The sequence below is a fragment of the Girardinichthys multiradiatus genome, chromosome X (assembly GCF_021462225.1).
Source record: "Girardinichthys multiradiatus isolate DD_20200921_A chromosome X, DD_fGirMul_XY1, whole genome shotgun sequence".
Taxonomy (NCBI): Eukaryota; Metazoa; Chordata; class Actinopteri; order Cyprinodontiformes; family Goodeidae; genus Girardinichthys; species Girardinichthys multiradiatus.
This window is the reverse complement of record NC_061817.1, coordinates 10,157,023-10,177,917: the sequence shown is the minus strand read 5'-3', so window position 1 is coordinate 10,177,917 and position 20,895 is coordinate 10,157,023. Positions and strand designations below refer to the sequence as shown.

At 42.0% G+C, this 20,895-nt stretch overlaps 1 protein-coding gene across 3 annotated transcripts in view; it reads right to left on the bottom strand.

The window, feature by feature from the left end:
* Nucleotides 1-14,561, bottom strand: part of LOC124862521 (calcium-regulated heat-stable protein 1-like) — a 28,455-nt gene extending 13,894 nt beyond the window's left edge. For 2 of the 3 annotated variants that reach the window (XM_047356489.1, XM_047356491.1), the window contains exon 1: nucleotides 14,249-14,419. The gene's annotated coding sequence lies outside the window, so the exon portion shown is untranslated. The other variant, XM_047356490.1, reaches the window with a different exon arrangement.
* Nucleotides 14,562-20,895: the final 6,334 nt, after the last annotated feature.

Sequence of the window (20,895 nt, the reverse complement as noted above, 5' to 3'; positions counted from 1 at the left end):
GGGGAAGAAAAGACCAGGATGAACTATGGAGAAGTCCAGACGGACATCCCATCCTACCCCCAGGGTTGACCACAACAGCGCTGGAAGAAGCACATGGACCGGGACATGCAGGAACTGCACAAATGATGAAGAGTCTTGAGCACTGGTGGCATCCATACCTGAAACAGACGGTAGGTCATTGGATAAGCTCGTGTAGCACCTGCCAACAATTCAATGTGAGACCCACTTTGAAGCCTGCACCAGGTAAGTTCCCTGTGGACCCGGTAGCAGGTAAGAAAATCATCATAGACTACACAGACATGACTGAGAGAGTGAATGGGTTCAGATATCTTTTGGTGTGTGTGGATGCGTTCACCAGCAAAAACGGAAGACAGCAAAACAGTGGTGAAGTGTCTGATTAATCACTACATCCCTAGGCACGGTTTTCCTGCGAAAATCAGGTCAGATAACGGCCCACACTTCAAAAATGAAGAACTTAGAGAGGTTGAAAAGTTCCTGGGACTGAGACATTCCTTTGGAACAGTGTACCACCCCCAATCTCAAGGGAAGGTGGAAAGGATGAACCAGACAATCAAAACCAAATTGGCTAAAATCTGTGCACAGACCAAAATGAATTGGGTCACAGCATTACCTTTAGCTTTGATGTCAGTAAGAAGCTCAGTGAGCCAGAGATATGGGTTGACGCCCCATGAACTGCAGACTGGAAGACCTTTTCCAGGCCCAAAAACCAGGTTACCTTTTTTGACTGAATGTGAACAATCTATGCCTCACCGTGATTACTATAGATCTCTCCACAGCTTGGTTGCAGCATTCTCAAAACAGGTGGCCAACCATCAGAGGTTCAAGCCACCACCTCAGACGCGGAGTGGATCCTTCTGAAAGTCATCAAACGGAAGTGGTCAGAGCCCAGGTGGACAGGTCCATTCCAGGTCACAGAGAGAACCTCACATGCGGTGAGGGTCAAGGGCAAAGGAGACACGTGGTATCATTGGAGCCAGCGTGCAGCAGCAGAGGCACCACAGTGATCGCTGCCAGAGGTCCAGCAGAACCTGAGGGACAACACCAGCACACCAGAAGATCTTTCTCGCCCAATTCAAGGGGCAGAATAATCCCCTAGGGTGAGAAAGCGTTCATTTACACCTAAAGGTTAGTCTACACCTTAGGTGCACCGTCAGATCAGTGGTCCCACCAATAGGGGCAGAATAATCCCCGGGTGAGACCACTTAGCTCCAGGTCAGTCTACACCTGTGAGTGAAGACCAAGACATCACACAGAAGAGGCGGATGTGATTAAGATTTCCTCTCTTTCACTGGTGGTCGTAGCTGTTCTCCCACCGAAGAACTGAACTGAACACTCTGAACTTAAAAAAAAAAAAAAAAAAAAAGGTCTTTTGTGTTTCACCATATTGTTAATCCTTATCTTCCTTTACAGGTACCTTTGAAAAGAATGGGAGATCAAAAGTTAGGACCCAGGCCCCTAAAGGGTTGGGTCACGGGAGGTATAGGTGTTTTAGCATTTTTCATTGTCACATTGATTCTAGGTTTGTATTGTGAACTTCCGTTCCAGACATGCTCTGACAGCCGCCAAACTGAGCAAATGTTCAAACGTGCAACCAATAAGGGAAAGGTGGACTGGTGCCTGGCTAAATATGAGGGGATAGAGCTCAATTATGTTTGTGGGGCCACCACCACCTTTTCTTTTGACCTCTGTCTGGTAGTGAATTACGGGAATGGCAGAACCGGGTGGGAAGGTTATGCCCTTTATTTATGCACGGACGAAAGATGGTCTAAGCACTGTAAACAATGGGGGAACTCCTGGCCCATACCCTTACCATGTGGCTCTTGGAGCGGGGTGACTAGTTGGACGGCCCTGGATGGACTCCTGATAAAAAGGCAGTACCCGGTAATTTTACAATTATCAGCATCCAGCGCGGCACGCCAGGTGGAGCCATTACCAACGGACGTAACCCCCTTATGCTCTCCATGAACGTTAACTGCACTCGACCCTCTGTACAGTATTTTACTCTTGCAGTATGGCAGTCAGGAACAGACACATGGGGACCAATAAAAATTAATTTTCGAACACTGTCTGTGCACCAGGACAACACAATTACCGTCCCACCGACAGTCAGGCCAAAATAAACCCCAGGTGATGGAACTTGATTACTCCACATTGAAACCTATAGAGGTAATTCAAATGGCCACAGGATATACCGAAGATAACCTTTGGCTTCAGTGGATAACACAAACAGCAAAAGAACAAAGTAGAGCTGAGTGTGTGGCCTGTGCCTCGGCCCGACCACATCTTACCACAGATCCCGCCCCTCTTTATCCAGAGGACACGTGGGGTTATAATTGTAGGATACAACTAACCAAGGAGGCCACACCAGCTAACTGCGCCACACTAGCCAGCATTTTTCCTTCCATTCCCAATAACACCAAAACAGGACCATTTACCCCTCAAAAAGGGAATGGTACTTATACTTGTTTTAATTTTACTGCTCAGAACCCTAAAATCAATGTGGGACAGATCCCCTCAGATTGGTGTAATAGGACCGCTTCAGGCGCGGGCATTGGACGTTGGGCAAGATCAGGACTCTACTATTATTGCGGAGACCATAGACTGCCAAAACAAATTCCTTGTATGTCCAAAAACGTACTTGGCAATAAAGCTTTTCTAATTCTGATTCTGCTCACTAATATCCCACAAGAGACTGTAGGATTGTGTGCCATGGTTAGGCTACAGGCACCACTGGTCCTGATAAGACCTAATCTGACATCTGCTACGACCACTCATGATAAGACCAGGGCGTTAACACGTAGAAGAAGAAGGCACGTCATGAAAAGGAGCGCAGGAACCTTTGACCTAAGTCAAGGCTCCCCCACTTACATTGATGCCATAGGAGTACCTCGGGGAGTGCCAAATGAATATAAAATCGCGGATCAAATCTCAGCAGGTTTTGAAAATATCCCAATAATTGCAGCCTTTTTTCCGGTTACCCCAAATAAAAACGTAGACCGGGGATATGTGTTGCACTTTTATTCCCAACAACACTGCACCTGATGGTTCCGTCTCAAAAGCTTTAGAAGGGTTAAAAACACTTTCCGCAACCATGCATGAGCACTCAGGAATAGACAATCCGTTAGAAGACTGGATGACGGGCATGTTTGGACACTGGAAAGGGTTGTTTATGTCCTTGTTTATTCCCATTGCTGTTTTTGTAGCTATTATGGTTACCTGTGGATGTTGCTGTGTACCATGTATAAGATCTTTGATTGTTCGCTTTATTACTACAACCATTGAAGGGAAAACCGCACCTCCTCCTTCCTATATGATGCCTTTGCTTGCGGTGGATGCTAACGAGGAGGAGGATGAAGATTAACCCGTAAGAGTAAGTTACAGGGCGTCTGATATGTATTACTGTCTAGGGAGCAGAAGGATGGTAGAATATTATATTGGCATATTTGGACAGACTATGGAATAAAGCACGGATAGACACCCTCCAGTTAGAGGGGTCAATACTCTCTGTCAAGACTTAGAAGGTTGTAAGCATCCTTGGGACTACAAACGCCGGACAGGCAATAGTCCCTGGGCACATGGCATGGCATTGGAGGCAGGGTCAAAAAGCATGATGACAAACATTTCCTTCTGCTCCACAGGTTGTAATGACTGTTCAAATCTTTTATGCAGTATCTCCAATTAGTGGTGAAGTCTTAGGAGACTTCAAAAGGGGGAAATTGTGGAGATATATTATGTGTGTGCATCATTATTATTATGTTCATAACCAGTGTGGGAAATAAAATGTATAACCTGTGTTAGTATAAGACATTGTGGCGTGCTGAATTGTTATTGCACAAACTTGGCCTTGAGTGTGATGAAGCAGAAAATACTGAGAGCTGAAGGAGTGTGTGAAAAGTAGAGACTGACTTACTCCCTGCTTATATCAGTAGATACGAGTGCAGGTGCTGGAACAATGACTGTCTAAATATGGTAAAGCTGGAAAAAGTGTATAAGTGACTACATGTGAGAAAATATTGTAATCAAGGGCGCTGCCCATTTTCATGTGTGTTTTAATAAAAGCAATGTGCCCAGTGAGAAGCTCTGAAGTCATCTCGGTGTGTGGCCTGATAACGAGAGCTTCCCTGGGTCCAGGTACTTTTGAATAACATACAGCTGTCTCCGTGTGATTTATTATAATGTGTGTAAATTCCTCCAGGTTATGGTGAATAAACGAACGCGCAGAAGGCCTCTTTAAAGAGGAACTTCAACATTGTTCATTAGGATTTCTAAAAACAACAGCGATGTGCAAGGAGTAAAACAATCTACAGAACATCAGACCCACAGAAGACTTGGTGCTGTAAATTTTAATAAAAAAAGAATGACCAAATTTTATTTTCAGTAACTTGTCTGTCATGCAGACAACAAAAAGACATTGTCTTTGTTACACCCCCTCATTCGCCAAAATTACCATGGTAGTCCCCTTTGGATACTCCGTGACCTAGTGACCCCGCTGAAGCAGCACATTCCAGTTCACTGGGGCACAACGAACTTGATCATTGAAACACCACACATCAGCTCTCAGGTCAACACATACTCAATACACACAACTCTGCAGTTTTTAGAAATAACTGACCACAGAGGCTTGGAATGGACACAGCTCCCTGTGTCCCATCTGAGCACTGCTCCCACTGTAGGCACATGTTTTCAGGTGTTTCTCTGGTCACTCAAACAGAAGCTCTTGCATTTCATAAGGGGAAAACTACAGGACGTAATTTTAGCTTTCTCCATTTGCTACATTTTGCATGCATATTACTCACAACCAAATTCCTATCAAAGAGTGTTGTCAAACCCCCAAACAGTTTATTGGTGTCCCAATCAAGGCTTTTTTAAATGTATTTATCAGACTCCCTGAATGAACTCCAATCCCAATACTTCTTGTTGTCAACGACACCCCCAGTGAACCATGCAGCCACATTTTGTGCCACCCATAAAAAACAAAACAATAAATAAAGCCATCTTTTGAGTGTGTGGCTTCCAAAACAGCATTCTACGCCCTGCGCAATATTTTGTTGTAAGAAATCTAGAGTTTACCCTAACAAACCCAGTGTTTTTCACCACTCACAAAGTCTATTACAGAAGAGAGAAACAGAGGAAGAGATTGCAGACTAAGCTGTCTAAGATCTGCATTGACATGTGTCGTGTTTTTTACTTAACTGCTGACAGGCAGATGAGAGGATGCCAGGTTCATGTTGGATATTAACTACAAACCCTATAGATCTCCTAAAGACTAAAGCAGACCAATAAACCAGTCATTTGAAATGGTCACAAACATAAGTGTCATCCTAATTGTTGTACTTTTTAAAATAAATCACCATTGAAGCCTTTGTAGCAGATGTTGGGGCCTGTTATAGGGTGAGACAGTAACTGAAATGAATAGATGAGGTGAACCAGCAACATAAGCAGTTCCAGGCAGTTCACTGTAAACCTCTATACACTAACACAAAGATTGGATACCATCTCTCTCAGAGGCATTGTGCTGCCTGTGTGGAGCCAGAAAGCATTTATGTCAGGCTTCCTGTGAATATGGATGCGAGTGTGGGTGGGTGAGTGTGTTCAACTATTGGTGTGTACAAGGCCAAACGAGATATGCCTGTGTGACAGCAAACAATGATTGCGATCTGAGAATTTCATGACTCATCCCACCAACGTGCGTCAGTGGAGCATCTCTGTAGTTTAGATTCACTCTGACTTGCATCAGCAGTCCCCTGGCCAAGACCTTAATTCAGTCTGCATTTATATGTACAAACCTAGAGCAATACCCTGCTGACAAGGTTAACACTGATGACTAATCTAAGCTGCACCTCTTAAACAAATACACACTAAACAAAGATCAACAGAACTGTCCCTTACAGATTTGGTTTTGTATTTTTAAATCACACCCATTGTTTCAACATTTTACTTATCAAAGATAATCTGAGTGAATACAAATGAGCATTTAATTTTTTTTAAAGGGAAAGGGACTATTCAAAGCAACCCGACTATGTGATAAAGTTACTGACCCCTAAAGCCAATAAGTGGTTGTGCCGCGATTGGCAGCAAAAAACACCATTAAATGTTTGTGATGACTGGAAACGCGCCTGTTGCATCACAATGGAGGCATTTTGACCCACTCTTTGCAGAATATTTTAATTCATACACTCTGAATGGTTGATGAATGGTTTAAAGTCAAAACCACAGCATGTCAATTGATTTCAAGACTGAACTACGACTAATGTTGGGCCCCAGTTAACCGAACGCCAGTGTGTGCCCCATGAAACCACCGCCATATTAGGTTGGTATTCACAGGACAATGCTTGAAAGACCGAAAGCTGTTTGGCTAATGATTCCTGATCAGGCGGTGCCCTGACTTGTTAGTGTAAAATTATATATTTTAACTCAATTGGTAATTTTGTTAATAACGAATAATTATTAATAGTTGCTAATAGCCAAACAATAATAATTGAACAACACTAGGTCACTCTAGAACGTTCATTTTCATTTTGTTGAGCAATTTCAAGGCAGAATTACTAGCGTGCTTCAGATCATCCGGTTGTGGCAAAACCCAAGTGTGCTTGACCTTAAGGTCATGAACTGATGGTCTACAAAACAGAACTCATGGTTCCATCACTATGGCAAGTCATCCAGGTCCTAAAGAAGAAAAGCAACGCCAGATCAACTCCCTAACACCACAATGTTTGACTGATGGTATGAACGAATTTTTCAATGATCAATCAACTTTATATCAACTCATAAGTCTATAACTTGCATCCTTATTTCTCATCCGTTCTTAAATTTCATTAGATCAAGGCATGATGTGTTGCATTTTGAGATCTTTCAGGCATTTTCTGGGTGTCAGGTTCTATTTAAGCGATTTTTTGATTCCACAGGTTAGGCATTAATCAAGCCTGGGTGTTGCTAGTTAAACCGGTACTAAAAATGTTGTTGAATTATGTTTCTTGATTTAACAAAGGGGTCAATTATATCTTCACATAGGGCCAGGTTAGTATGAATAGTTTTTTTCCTTAAATAAATCAAATCATCTGTTTTTGTATTTACTAGTGTTATTTTTGACCAATAACAAGTGAAGGAACTTTGAGGTTCTTTATAGTGACTAAGCATCTATTCTCTCTATTTCACTGATTGCAATGCTTACACAATGAAAGTGAGACTGTGGCAAGCTGCCAGTGATTGCAGCTCAGTAGACAAATATGACAGAGCAGGGCCATTGATTATGCCAGCAATGAGCCATGCAAACCCAACAGAAAAACTATAATTCACGATCAGTGTTCGGTCGTTTGCTAATAAGAGGAACGAACAGGCAGCACTCATTAGGAGCCGGCGTGTGTTTCGGTGATGTGAGGGATAGGTTCAGGGAGGGTAAGGAGCAGGACAGAAGGAAACTGGAGAGCACACTGGCCCAAAATAACATCAGGGAGGTGTGGAACGGGATAAAAGAATCACTGGTCTAGGACGGCAGTGATGGCAGGAGACCAACGAAAGGCAGACAAGTTAAACCTGTTTTACCAGGGTTGATGTTATGGAGGCCCACCCCTCACCCACTCCTCCAAATCCTCCTTGGGGGACATCATACCACCTAGACCCACCTCCTCCCCACCACGGACCTCAGCCTCAGGCCCGCCCACTTCGCACCCCTCTCCCTCTATCACCATTGTCCCTGCCTTACATGTTAGAGAACCAATCATCAGTAAGGAGGCTGTGAGGAGGTAGCTCAGCTGCCTATGTCCAGGCAAGTCTGCAGGCCTGGACAGCTTGTGCACCAAACTCCTGATAGGATTTGAGGCCCACCTGTGTGATGTTTTTCGGCACGCTTACCACCTGAGCCGGCTGGTTGTTCCTGCTCTGTGGAAAACAACATGCCCGGTTTTGTTGCCAAGAACAACCACCCAAACTCACACAGCGACTATAGGCCTGTGGCATTGACATCACATTCCACGAAGGCACTGGAGAGGCTGGTCCTAAAGCACATCCGATTAATGGTGGAACCACATTTGGACCCCCTTCAGTTTGCATACCAGACACATATTGCAGATAAGGACGCCATCGTCTACCTACTGCACAGAGCCTACTCGCACATGGACAGAGCCGGCAGCACTATAAGAGTCATGTTTTTCGACTTCTCCTGTACGTTTAACACAATAAGACCTGCTCCACGATGCAGCAAGCCCTGGACATGCATGTGAATGACTACCTGGTCACCTGGATTGGGGACTACCTCACTAGTCAACCACAATATCTGAGGTTGCAGAATACCACCTCAGATACCATATTGAGCAGCACAAGGGTTGATCCTGTGCCCTTTCTGTTCACACTCTACACCTCAGATTTCAGGTACAGCCCACAATTCTGCCATCAGCAGATCAGTGCCATCAGTCCTCTGACTAGTTTGGGCTGCAACACCGGTTACCAGGAGATTGAATATAGAGGCGTGGTGTGGACAGAACCACCTGCAACTAAAGTACAGGAAAAACTAAAGAGCTGCAGGTGGACTACAGGAAGAAACCCAACTCCTCTTGGAATCAATAAGGTATTGTTAACCTGGATTGAATAAACCTGGTCAAATGATGATGATGCTCATTTAGATGCTGCCCTTTAAGTAGAAAGGAATGTATGTCTAACAGGGAACAGAAAACATTTTACTAATACACTTTAACCCAGATTGTGCTTTAAATGCTACTTTGTTTTATGTGGCAATAAAGATGGATTTGTTTCCAACTGGTACAGTCCCATTTGACTCATGTGAGTGGAATTTGCCCCTTGCACAAACACCAGAAAACAACTATTTGCGAATGTTAATGTTGCAGACATTTTGCTCATGCACGAGTTTGAGAGGTAAATGAATAAACATGAGCTTCAATAAGATAACTCGACCTCTTGCTGACAGGTCTTTATATTGTCCCAACAATCATCCATACACATTTTATTCGCCGTTCCTGTCAATTGGTATCAACCTCATAAATGAACTAACTCTTCAACACACCAATTATAAGCTCATAAGCACATCATCATGTAGCAGAACAACAAAACATTACTTAAAATATTTTAACTGCTATTTACAGCACTGCGCAAAAGTTTTGGGCTGGTGTGAAAAACTGCTGCAAACAAAAGAATGCTTTCAGAAATATAAATGATGATTGTTTAATTTTATTAATTCACAAATTGCTAAGTGAGTGAACCCAAACATACAGCCAAGGTCATTAAGAACTATCTTCAGCGTAAAGAAGAACAAGACTTACTGGAAGTGATGGTTTGGGCTCCCACAGAGCCCTGATCTCAACATCATCCAGTGTGTCTGGGAATACATGAAGAGACAGAAGGATGTGAGGAAGCCTACATCCACAGAAGATCTGTGGTTGGTTCTCCAAGATGTTTGGAACAACCTTCCAGCCGAGTTCCTTCAAAAACTGTGTGCAAGTCTACCTAGAAGAATTGATGCTGTTTTGAAGGCAAAGGATGGTCACACCAAATATTGATTTGATTTAGATTTCTCTTTTATTCATTCACTGCATTTTGTTGATTGATGAAAGTAAATGATAAACACTTCCATTTTGAAAGCATTCTTTGTTTACAGCATTTCTTCAGACCTGCCTACAACTTTTGCAAAGTATTGTAGATCATTTTCGAGAAAATAATTTCACCCAAAAAGACAAAAGTTGAATTAAATCACATTAGGGTCAGGGCTACTTCACTGTTAATAATACACACAACTCGAAAACAACATTAATTTATTTAAAACATACCTTACTGTGTTATAATTTTTCATTATTTTCCCGCTTAAACTAATTTTAAGAGATAATAAAGATCTGTTAGGTTTGTGAAATCATGCTGAAATGTGTAAAATATTATAATTAAAACAAATCTTTATTAAATGCAGTGCTAAAAAAAATGCGCCCTGCTAAATGTATGAATGTACCTTGAAAGCCCTAACGATTATTTTTCTAATCAATTAATCTGTTTTCTATTTTTTGATTAACAGATTATTAATCGGATAGCAAGAGGTGCTTAATTGGGGATTTGTTTTTAAAGAGTTTGTACCAGGCAAAGATAAAACTATGCTACTTGAGGAATTCTGGATAGGACACATTTACAAAGTATTTTTTTAATCTTAAATATAAAATGTGTATATTCTTTGTAGTTTTGGGTTAATTACTGCTCTGACTGCATTGTTATTTCAGGAAATGGCATGTTTTAGAGTCTGTATACTGGTCCAGGACCCATATTTATCTAGTCACCGTGTACATTAATCACAATGGTAAAGAAAGTAACCGTTTTCCCTAAAGTCCACTGTTAAAGAACTGCAGCAAACAGTGTCATCTTGTGGTCCTCAAGTCTCCGTAACATTTCAGGCGCAATTATAGCAACTGATTTTGACAGTGATGCCAGAAAAAGCCTTTTCCTTTTCCTACCATAACAAATGTAAACATTGCTTGCTAAACTCTACTGGGATTTTAAATACATCTGTGGCTTTCAGATCACAATTCTACAATTTACACAACTATGAACCCCACATCATCAATAACTGTTCTTTCGTATCATACAAGGTAATTGCTGAGATCACTGGCCAAGTGACTATTTAGATCAGCTAGCTGGGTTTGCAGAACCAAGGCGATGTAGCCTACACCTCACAGCATTCATCTGCATAACATATGTGGAATTACACCAGGAGGAACCTCCACACAATGCACTGAGCTGTGCTCTGTTAAGCAATCTTCCATTTACTTAAAAGCAACCAAACTGTGCACCAGATTCTGATAAAAACTATAGTCCTTATATCAGACAGACACTCGAGGAGGAAGTGATGTCTCCACTCTGTGCAAACCGCACACCAGCAGACGTGTGCTGCTACAGCTGCGTTGTACTGTGCCAGACTCATTCCAGTCCCATATTAGCATCCTCCAGAGGTGGATCGGAGGCACAGTATTAGTGTGTTGACTGCAATGCCCCATTCTATGTCAAAAGCCTTGAGACCTTTCGGTTGATTGTGTAATAAACACATGTAGAAAAGGGAACAAAAGAATGATCTGATTGGGCTTCAAATTGAGCTTTTCTTCAGCACAAACTTAAGGTGGGTTTAGCAAAAAAAACAAAGAATGAAGATAAGGAAAAACACCTCATGTCCACCATTAAGTTTGGCAGAGGACCTGTCAAGCTGTGGATTGTTTCTCTTTCAAGGCTCAAGGAACCTTGTCAGAGTGTATGGCTTCATTAACCAATACCAGGGGATTACATATTTACAACTGGTGGCCTTTATGTTCACTCAGCTTTATCACAATGATCCAAGCCATATGTCAAAATCATCACAGAATGTTCACCATATCTTCTGGCCATCTCATCACTAATCCTAAACCGAGTGAATCAAAGACTCGGAATGATCTATATAGACTTCGAAAGCATTGGTCAAATACACCTCACTTCATATGTTCCAACCTTGTGAAATGTTATTGGAAAAAAACGATGTTCTATTGGCAAAGAAATGTGTTGCCAATAGTGATTTGGGTAAAAATAGGTACTATCCAACATGGGACTCCCTCCAACTGGTTAAATGAACTCAAGGTAAAAGGTAGAATTTCTCTAAAATCTTTAGTTTGACATATAAAATAATAAAAGTTATTCTAATACTTATTACACATCTTTACCAAGATTACCAATGAAATTGTCAGCATCTGTGTGAAACACTATTTCCATCATAGGAGAAGAAATGGAGGAGTATAAATACCTCGGTGTTCACCTGGATAACAGACAGGAGGGGAGATGCATGTGTGAAGCCGTCTACAAGAAGGGACAGAGCAGACTGTACTTCTTGAGGAAGCTTAGGTCCTTCAATGTTTGCAGCAAGATGCTGCATATCTTCTATAAGTCTGTTGTGGAGAGTCTGATCTCTTCTGCCATCATCTGCTGGGGAAGCAGCATCAGGGACTTGAAAAAGCTTATCAAACTAATAAAGAAGGCTGGCTCTGTTCTGGGGACTCCTCTGGAGATCACTGTACAAAGAAGGATTCTTCATAAAATGAAGAACATTATGGAGAACCCTGAGCATCCTCTTCATGAGACTGTTATCTCAGCAACAGAGTGTTTCAGTCAGAGGCTTCTTCAGATCTGCTGTAAGATGGAGCGCTACAGGAGATCCTTCCTGCCCACAGACATTAGCATGTAGCAGCTCTTTGTGGAGAACTGCATAATATGATAGAACAGCATTTAATTTCCCTTCGGGATTAATAAAGTATTTTTGAATTGAATTAAATGATGGTTTAAACAAATAAACTCATCAATACCTTAGTTTCCTATTATTACCCTGTTCTTTCCACATTACCACAGTTGGATTGGGCGATGGTCTTAAAATTTCATTTTGTGCTATTTATTATGATAACAATAAAAGTAATGATAAAACACTTTTTTTGGAGTGGTTTTTTGCTAATTGTCTTGCTATGCATGTCAAATCAACCATAGCCCTACAAACACTCCTATGAAAACACACTCATTTTTAAATAGGCTTCTTTAGGACACCAATCAATTACAGAAAGAAGTGTGATTTCTTTATCACTAAAATGCACACAGGAATTGCATTTAATCATGTTTTCGAATTTATTGATGCACCAATGGAACAATGACTGGAGAGAATAGTAAAAATAACAATTCCGATAACAGACAGTTTTGGGGGTTTTCAAACATCCATCCATTTTCTATATCCACTTCTTGCATTCAGGGTCACGGGGGAGCTGGTGCCCATCTCCAGTAGTTTAGAGGAGGGGTACACCCTCCTCCTCGAAACTACTGGAGGAGGAGGGGTACACCCTGGACAGGTCGCCAATCCATTGCAGGGTGACACCGACACACACAGGACAAACAACCATGCACACACCCATTAACACCCAAGTGCGATTGAGAGTGACCAATTAACTTTAACAGTCATGTCTTTGGACTGTGGCAGGAAGCCGGAGTCCCCAGAGAGAACCCACGCATGCAAGGGGAGAACATGCAAACTCCATGCAGAAAGACCCATGCCCGGAGTCAAACCTAAGACCTTCTAGCTGCAAGGCAACAGTGTTACCAACTGCGCTGCCGTGCAGCCCGTTTTCAAACATCATTAATTGAAATTTATCGCTCTCATTATAAGTTCAAATTTTAAATGATAGTGATAAATGACATATGTTCACCCCTACCCCACAGTAGATTATTATTATACATTTATGGACTCGAGACGCAACTTGGGATTCCTACAATAAAAAGTAAGTTTTATGGCATCAAAATGCTTGAAAACAATCTCCACATTTGGGATGTTTTTGAAGTCAGTCTAAGAAAAACAAAATAAAAAAACAATTAGAGCTTTTGAAATAACAAATAATAAAATGCAGTCAAATAAATGTATGTAATTCTTTCAACTTTCAGGGTGCCGGGAAATCGTGAACATGGCTGTACGTGTCAGAACATGCAATTATACAGATGAATGCGCTCAACAACATAAACTCTCAGAGATTGTAAATCACATGTATGTGAACCCGTCTACTGATCTGTGTGCAGATCTGAGGAGGATGGCAGAACTCTTTAAGCTTATAACCCCCATTTCTGTGTTCAAATGGTGTAGTCATAGTCACTGCTCCAAACCATCTGATATTTCTGTCCTAGGCACAGATGGATTCAGATCCTCATCTTGGCCTTTTTTTAAAAACTTGTTTTACCAGCAGCAGGCCTGAAGTATGCCTCAGAAAAAGAAGAATCTCCTTTAAACTACTCTTAAGTTAAATGTAGCTGAGGCATATTAACGTTTTTTGTTTGTTTGTTTTTAAAATAGCGACAGCATCTTTCAGCCGTTTATTTCAAAGCGGGACAGTATTTTCCCCCTGTAATCCACAGCAGCAGTATTTTCTCACACAAATACCACGTTGATCGAGCCTGCTGCCCCCTTTTCTTGGTATTCTGCCCCCACCCCCATCTTTAAAGGAAATGACCGCCATCCCGTGTCAGGAAAACCCAATCCCGCACTTTTTTGTCAACATAAAAGTCATTCATAGTAACTGAAGAACGAAAGCAACCCTTTACAGCTAAAAAGTTCTGTACCCGACCACTGAATCCATATGTTGACTCAACAGAACTCAGACTGAAACTTAGCAGCTAGCTTCTGACACAATGTTACTCAGCTAGCGGCGCGGCATTCACAGTTTGTTCTTATGAAGTGTTTAATTGCATCACTCACCCTAATTCGTCCAAGTTAAGAACTGACAGTTGGTTCTAAAGCTAGAAACCAGTGTCAAAACCGACCAAAATGAGCCCAGGGTTGGTTAATTATTTTGCTTTATGTTCTCCCTCTGCTGCACAAAAAGTAGAAGGAATGATATTCATTCTCCAGGAGCCAAACACCCTAAATACTCACTCTCTCCGCCTCTGTCTCCCTCTCTTTTTCCTTGAATGGGCGTAACTGTATGTATGGAGACGTCATCAGTTACCGTAACAACCGCTGCAGAGACAGTGAAAAAAATAAAACAACACATTTCCGTAAACATCAGATACAGAGCGCAAAGCAAATGCGGCAAAGGGTGTGTGTGTCTGTGTTGTGAGTGAATAAATACAAAAAAATTACTCAGCTTTTTCTTCTTTTTTAAATATGCATTATTAAAATGGGCTATAATTTAAGTTGTTTACATCATTATTGTTTATATGACTGTTCAATGAATGAAAGTTTCTACTTTCACTCCACTTTTTAGCTAACAAACATCTGTGGGGGCATTGGAGTCAAAACTTCAGTCAAGCCACATTTCATGGCACATGTCTAACAGTTTGTATGTTTAAAGACGGACAATTTCTGCACTCTCCTTTGCAAAATAGCTGAAGCTCAATCAAACTGGGATAAGAGTGTTTGTAAACATCAGTTTTCAAGTCCTGTCACAGATTCTCAATGCAGGTTAGGTCTTGTGGAAATATAAATGCCTTATCATTAGTAGCTAAAGCTAAGATGTATTTGGGATTTGCTGCTTATAGATTGATTATTATTAGGAGTTTTTAGTTATGCTTTTGAGAGTTAGAAAAATCCTTAAACAGTAGCTTCTAATGTGGTCACACAATGAGTGTTTATTATTCAAGGTTAAAGCTTGCAGGTGTTTTCTGTCTATATTGTGAGAAGCCGGCAGTGTATTAGGGAGGCATGGTACTCCTCTCCCTGAAGATTCCTGAAGACGTGTGGGAAACAATTCTTTAATTAAATGATGAAATGTATCTCTGTTTCTTTGATACTGTTGCTGGGGAGACATCCACAGACAGAATGATTGTGTATGTGTACTGCATAGCAGCGTGGGGTATAACATGTAATGTAACGCACCCCCCAAGGAGACAACACACAGACGTTTCCAGGTACTCGTGTAAGTGTGGTGTCTCCTCTCTGAATTCAGATTGGTTTTAATAAACTTGTGGAAACGTACAACTGATCTCTGATTGTCCTTTGGGGTGCCAAATAAAAAGAATCGATGAGAGGTGAGGAGTAATGTAAGAGTTAACTGACAGCCAGTAAAGTTTTCCTACCTCGACAGTCTGGACTTGTAACACAAATATTCTTTGATCTAAACTAGGGGTGCCAAAGTCCAGTCCTTGAGAGCCACTATCATGCAGCTTTAGTTTAAGATTCGATTGAACTAAATTGCAACGAAGCCCATTTAAAGCAACAAATTCAAATCACTAAAGCGTCTGATGGAGGTTGAAAAGACATAAAAAATACACACACAAAAAAAACAATCAGTGTTGGTTAAATAAAGCAAGTAAACAAAAGTAAAAAGATTGAGAATACAGAAAGCTTTCTGACTTACATACGTATATAGTTGTGTTTTTTTGCAGTTAATATACAGATACACTACTACAATGTGCCCGCCTCAGTCTGGCATCTCCAGCATTCGGGAGACACAATGAGCCTTGCCCTGTATAACCTATGTGGTGACTGATAAACTCTGTTTTGTAATTTGAATTTATTTGATTCTGTTCTATGTTCCCTAGACATTTGTTTTTTGATATTCTGAAGTGCCATGTTCCATTACTGATCAGTGAAAACTATGTCAAGGTCAGTTTTCCAGGCTGTTCGTACAATGGGGAACCCCTTATCCATGCCCTTTAACAGCAGTGAATAATATTCGGAAACCTCATGGCCTTCCCCAAAGACTTTCTTGATGTAGTTGAGATAGTTTATACAGGGGTTGGACAATGAAACTGAAACACCTGTCATTTTAGTGTGGGAGGTTTCATGGCTAAATTGGACCAGCCTGGTAGCTAGTCTTCATTGATTGCACATTGCACCAGTAAGAGCAGAGTGTGAAGGTTCAATTAGCAGGATAAGAGCGCAGTTTTGCTCAAAATATTGAAATGCACACAACATTATGGGTGACATACCAGAGTTCAAATGAGGACAAATTGTTGGTGCACGTCTTGCTCGCGCATCTCTGACCAAGACAGCAAGTCTTTGTGATGTATCAAGAGCCACGGTATCCAGGGTAATGTCAGCATACCACCAAGAAGGATGAACCACATCCAACAGGATTAACGGTGGACGCAAGAGGAAGCTGTCTGAAAGGGATGTTCGGGTGCTAACCCGGATTGTATCCAAAAAACATAAAACCACGGCTGCCCAAATAACGGCAGAATTAAATGTGCACCTCATCTCTCGTGTTTCCACCAGAACTGTCTGTCGGGAGCTCCACAGGGTCAATATACACGGCCGGGCTGCTATAGCCAAACCTTTGGTCACTCATGCCAATGCCAAACGTCGGTTTAAATGGTACAAGGAGCGCAAATCTTGGGCTGTGGACAATGTGAAACATGTATCATTCTCTGATGAGTCCACCTTTACTGTTTTCCCCACATCCGGGAGAGTTACGGTGTGGAGAAGCCCCAAAGAAGCGTACCACCCAGACTGTTGCATGCCCAGAGTGAAGCATGGGGGTGGATTAGCGATGGTTTGGGCTGCCATATGTAATGGAAATTCTTTTATTAAGTGTCCCAAAGTGTATGACCTTTAGGTTACTTCACTCCTCAGAACATCTGTGTTAGAGGAGGAAGCTGTAAAAGCCATTATCAGAAGTTTGATGGTTAAAACCCATGCTTTAGGGTGATGCCTCAGGAAGAGCAGATGGGTCTGTTCATAGATAACTTTGTTACCTCTGATCCGAGGAGGGTCTATCGCCATAAAACACAGACTCTTTGAAGTTGAGATAACACTGTCATGTTTGGTATAAATACTGTGTGTAAATGTTGATCGGGGCTCTGCTTTACTGACTAACCTCAGTGACAGGGTCTTCAAACGCTTAATGCCTTTGAATAAAACTTATAAAGACAAAGTCCGGATTTTCTCTTGTTGTGAGTCAACTTCTCTCACACTTTGATAAGAAAATTCCACAACACATATTATGGCATTCCCTTGGCCCAATACAGGTCCTTCTCAAAATATTAGCATATTGTGATAAAGTTCATTATTTTCCATAATGTCATGATGAAAATGTAACATTCATATATTTTAGATTCATTGCACAATAACTGAAATATTTCAGGTCTTTTATTGTCTTAATACAGATGATTTTGGCATACAGCTCATGAAAACCCAAAATTCCTATCTCACAAAATTAGCATATTTCATCCGACCAATAAAAAAAAAGTGTTTTTAATACAAATAACGTCAACCTTCAAATAATCATGTACAGTTATGCACTCAATACTTGGTCGGGAATCCTTTGGCAGAAATGACTGCTTCAATGCGGCGTGGCATGGAGGCAATCAGCCTGTGGCACTGCTGAGGTCTTATGGAGGCCCAGGATGCTTCGATAGCGGCCTTTAGCTCATCCAGAGTGTTGGATCTTGAGTCTCTCAACGTTCTCTTCACAATATCCCACAGATTCTCTATGGGGTTCAGGTCAGGAGAGTTTGCAGGCCAATTGAGCACAGTGATACCATGGTCAGTAAACCATTTACCATTGGTTTTGGCACTGTGAGCAGGTGAAATGAAATCTTCATCTCCATAAAGCTTTTCAGCAGATGGAAGCATGAAGTGCTCCAAAATCTCCTGATAGCTAGCTGCATTGACCCTGCCCTTGATAAAACACAGTGGACCAACACCAGCAGCTGACACGGCACCCCAGACCATCACTGACTGTGGGTACTTGACACTGGACTTGTGGCATTTTGGCATTTCCTTCTCCCCAGTCTTCCTCCAGACTCTGGCACCTTGATTACTGAATGACATGCAGAATTTGCTTTCATCCGAAAAAAGTACTTTGGACCACTGAGCAACAGTCCAGTGCTGCTTCTCTGTAGCCCAGGTCAGGCGCTTCTGCCGCTGTTTCTGGTTCAAAAGAGGCTTGACCTGGGGAATGTGGCACTTGTAGCCCATTTCCTGCACACGCCTGTGCACGGTGGCTCTGGATGTTTCTACTCCAGACTCAGTCCACTGCTTCCGCAGGTCCCCCAAGGTCTGGAATCGGCCCTTATCCACAATCTTCCTCAGGGTCCGGTCACCTCTTCTCGTTGTGCAGCGTTTTCTGCCACACTTTTTCCTTCCCACAGACTTCCCACTGAGGTGCCTTGATACAGCACTCTGGGAACCGCCTATTCGTTCAGAAATTTCTTTCTGTGTCTTACCCTCTTGCTTGAGGGTGTCAATAGTGGCCTTCTGGACAGCAGTCAGGTCGGCAGTCTTACCCATGATTGGGGTTTTGAGTGATGAACCAGGCTGGAAGTTTTAAAGGCCTCAGGAATCTTTTGCAGGTGTTTAGAGTTAACTCGTTGATTCAGATGATTAGGTTCATAGCTCGTTTAGAGACCCTTTTAATGATATGCTAATTTTGTGAGATAGGAATTTTGGGTTTTCATGAGCTGTATGCCAAAATCATCCGTATTAAGACAATAAAAGACCTGAAATATTTCAGTTAGTGTGCAGTCAGTCAGTCATTTTCTACCGCTTATTCCATAGTGGGTCGCGGGGGAGCTGGTGCCTATCTCCAGCAGTCTATGGGCGAGAGGCAGGGTACACCCTGGACAGGTCGCCAGTCCATCGCAGGGCAACACACAAACAACCATGTACACACTCATTCATACACCTAAGGGCAATTTAGAGTTACCAATTAATCTAATAGGCATGTCTTTACACTGTGGGAGGAAGCTGGAGTACCCGGTGAGAACCCACACATGCACAAGGAGAACATGCAAACTCCATGCAGAAAGACCACCGGCTGGGAATCGAACCCAGGGCCTTCTTGCTGCAAGGCAACAGTGCTACCAACTGCGCCACTGTGCATCAATGGTCATCAATGGTTCAAACATTGTATCCTGAAGGCGGTGCCGTGTATCAGGATGACAATGCACCAATACACACAGCAAGACTGGTGAAAGATTGGTTTGATGAACATGAAAGTGAAGTTGAACATCTCCCATGGCCTGCATAGTCACCAGATCTAAATATTATTGAGCCACTTTGGCGTGTTTTGGAGGAGCGAGTCAGGAAACGTTTTCCTCCACCAGTATCACGGAGTGACTTGGCCACTATCCTGCAAGAAGAATGGCTTAAAATCCCTCTGACCACTGTGCAGGACTTGTATATGTCATTCCCAAGACGAATTGATGCTGTATTGGCCGCAAAAGGAGGCCCTACACCATACTAATAAATTATTGTGGTCTAAAACCAGGTGTTTCAGTTTCATTGTCCAACCCCTGTAGTTGAAGGAGGTATGGTGGGATATCCAAAGATCTGGAGCAGTAAATGTCAGAGTTGCAAATATTTCCAGAATTGGCTGTGGGGCAGATGAAATTGTACTTTAAGGTCACTGAAGGACTTAAAGACTACCCATTTGTATAAACCTCCAAGAACAAGAATTGCTTTCTGGATCCACAGTCTAGAAAAAAAACAGAGATTTGACAATACAAAGTCTGGGGTTGAACCATATGGAGGCCTCAGTGTGTGGGTAAGAGCTAAAATTAAAGAGCGAGGCCACCTTCTTCCAGACCTCCTGTAAAAATGAGAGAATGGAGTGGGTTTCTCTGAAAATTTGGTGGTAAGGTTGTGCATCAAAGGGAATGGTGAACAAATGGTGGTTCTCTAGACTAAACCATGGGGAGGCTCATTCCAGCAGCAATAACCAGTGAACCATATGCCTCAGACTAATTGTGCATTCAGACCGAACACGATTTGAGTGTCAAAAAGGCATCCAATGCATGTGGACTTTGATGTCAGATGCATCAAAAACGTTCTAGACGTGTCTGAGCATAGTGTGGACAGACACGCGTTGGGAGTAGCTACTGTTGAGGTAAAATAAAGCTATCACTGATATCCTTGCGGCCTCAACCTCTCCCAGTCCGGATGTCGTGAGAAAGAACAGATGAAGAGCAGGAAATTAAGATTAACGCAAGTTTAATTTGGAAGATAATAAATCCAATGATTTCTAATGCAAAATGATTATACAAAATAACACAATGAAGGAAAATTACATAAAGAAGAGAGAATTTACATAAGGCCCTTACGGAGAGAGATCGCAGATTTCAGCAAAGCATGGCTGTCTTTACCCCGATGTCTCTGTCATTACAAGTTTTCAGTACATCTTTATACCGTGGACTTCAAAGCTTATTGACTGTGCCTTCCCTTTTTCCATCAGGTGTTGTAAATCAGCCAAGCTTCCTTGTGGTATCTATACCATGGCCAAAAGTTGACATTTATTGCTTTATTGTCCCTACAGCCAGCTTTTACAGCTTGCAACTGCTGAGACCCTTCTAACCCCAGTTTCACCCTGACCCCTGCGCTTACTGACTCTCTCCCCAAGGCTCACTCATGTTAAATCTCAGTTTAATGTTCTCACATGCAAACTAAACTAATAACATGAAATT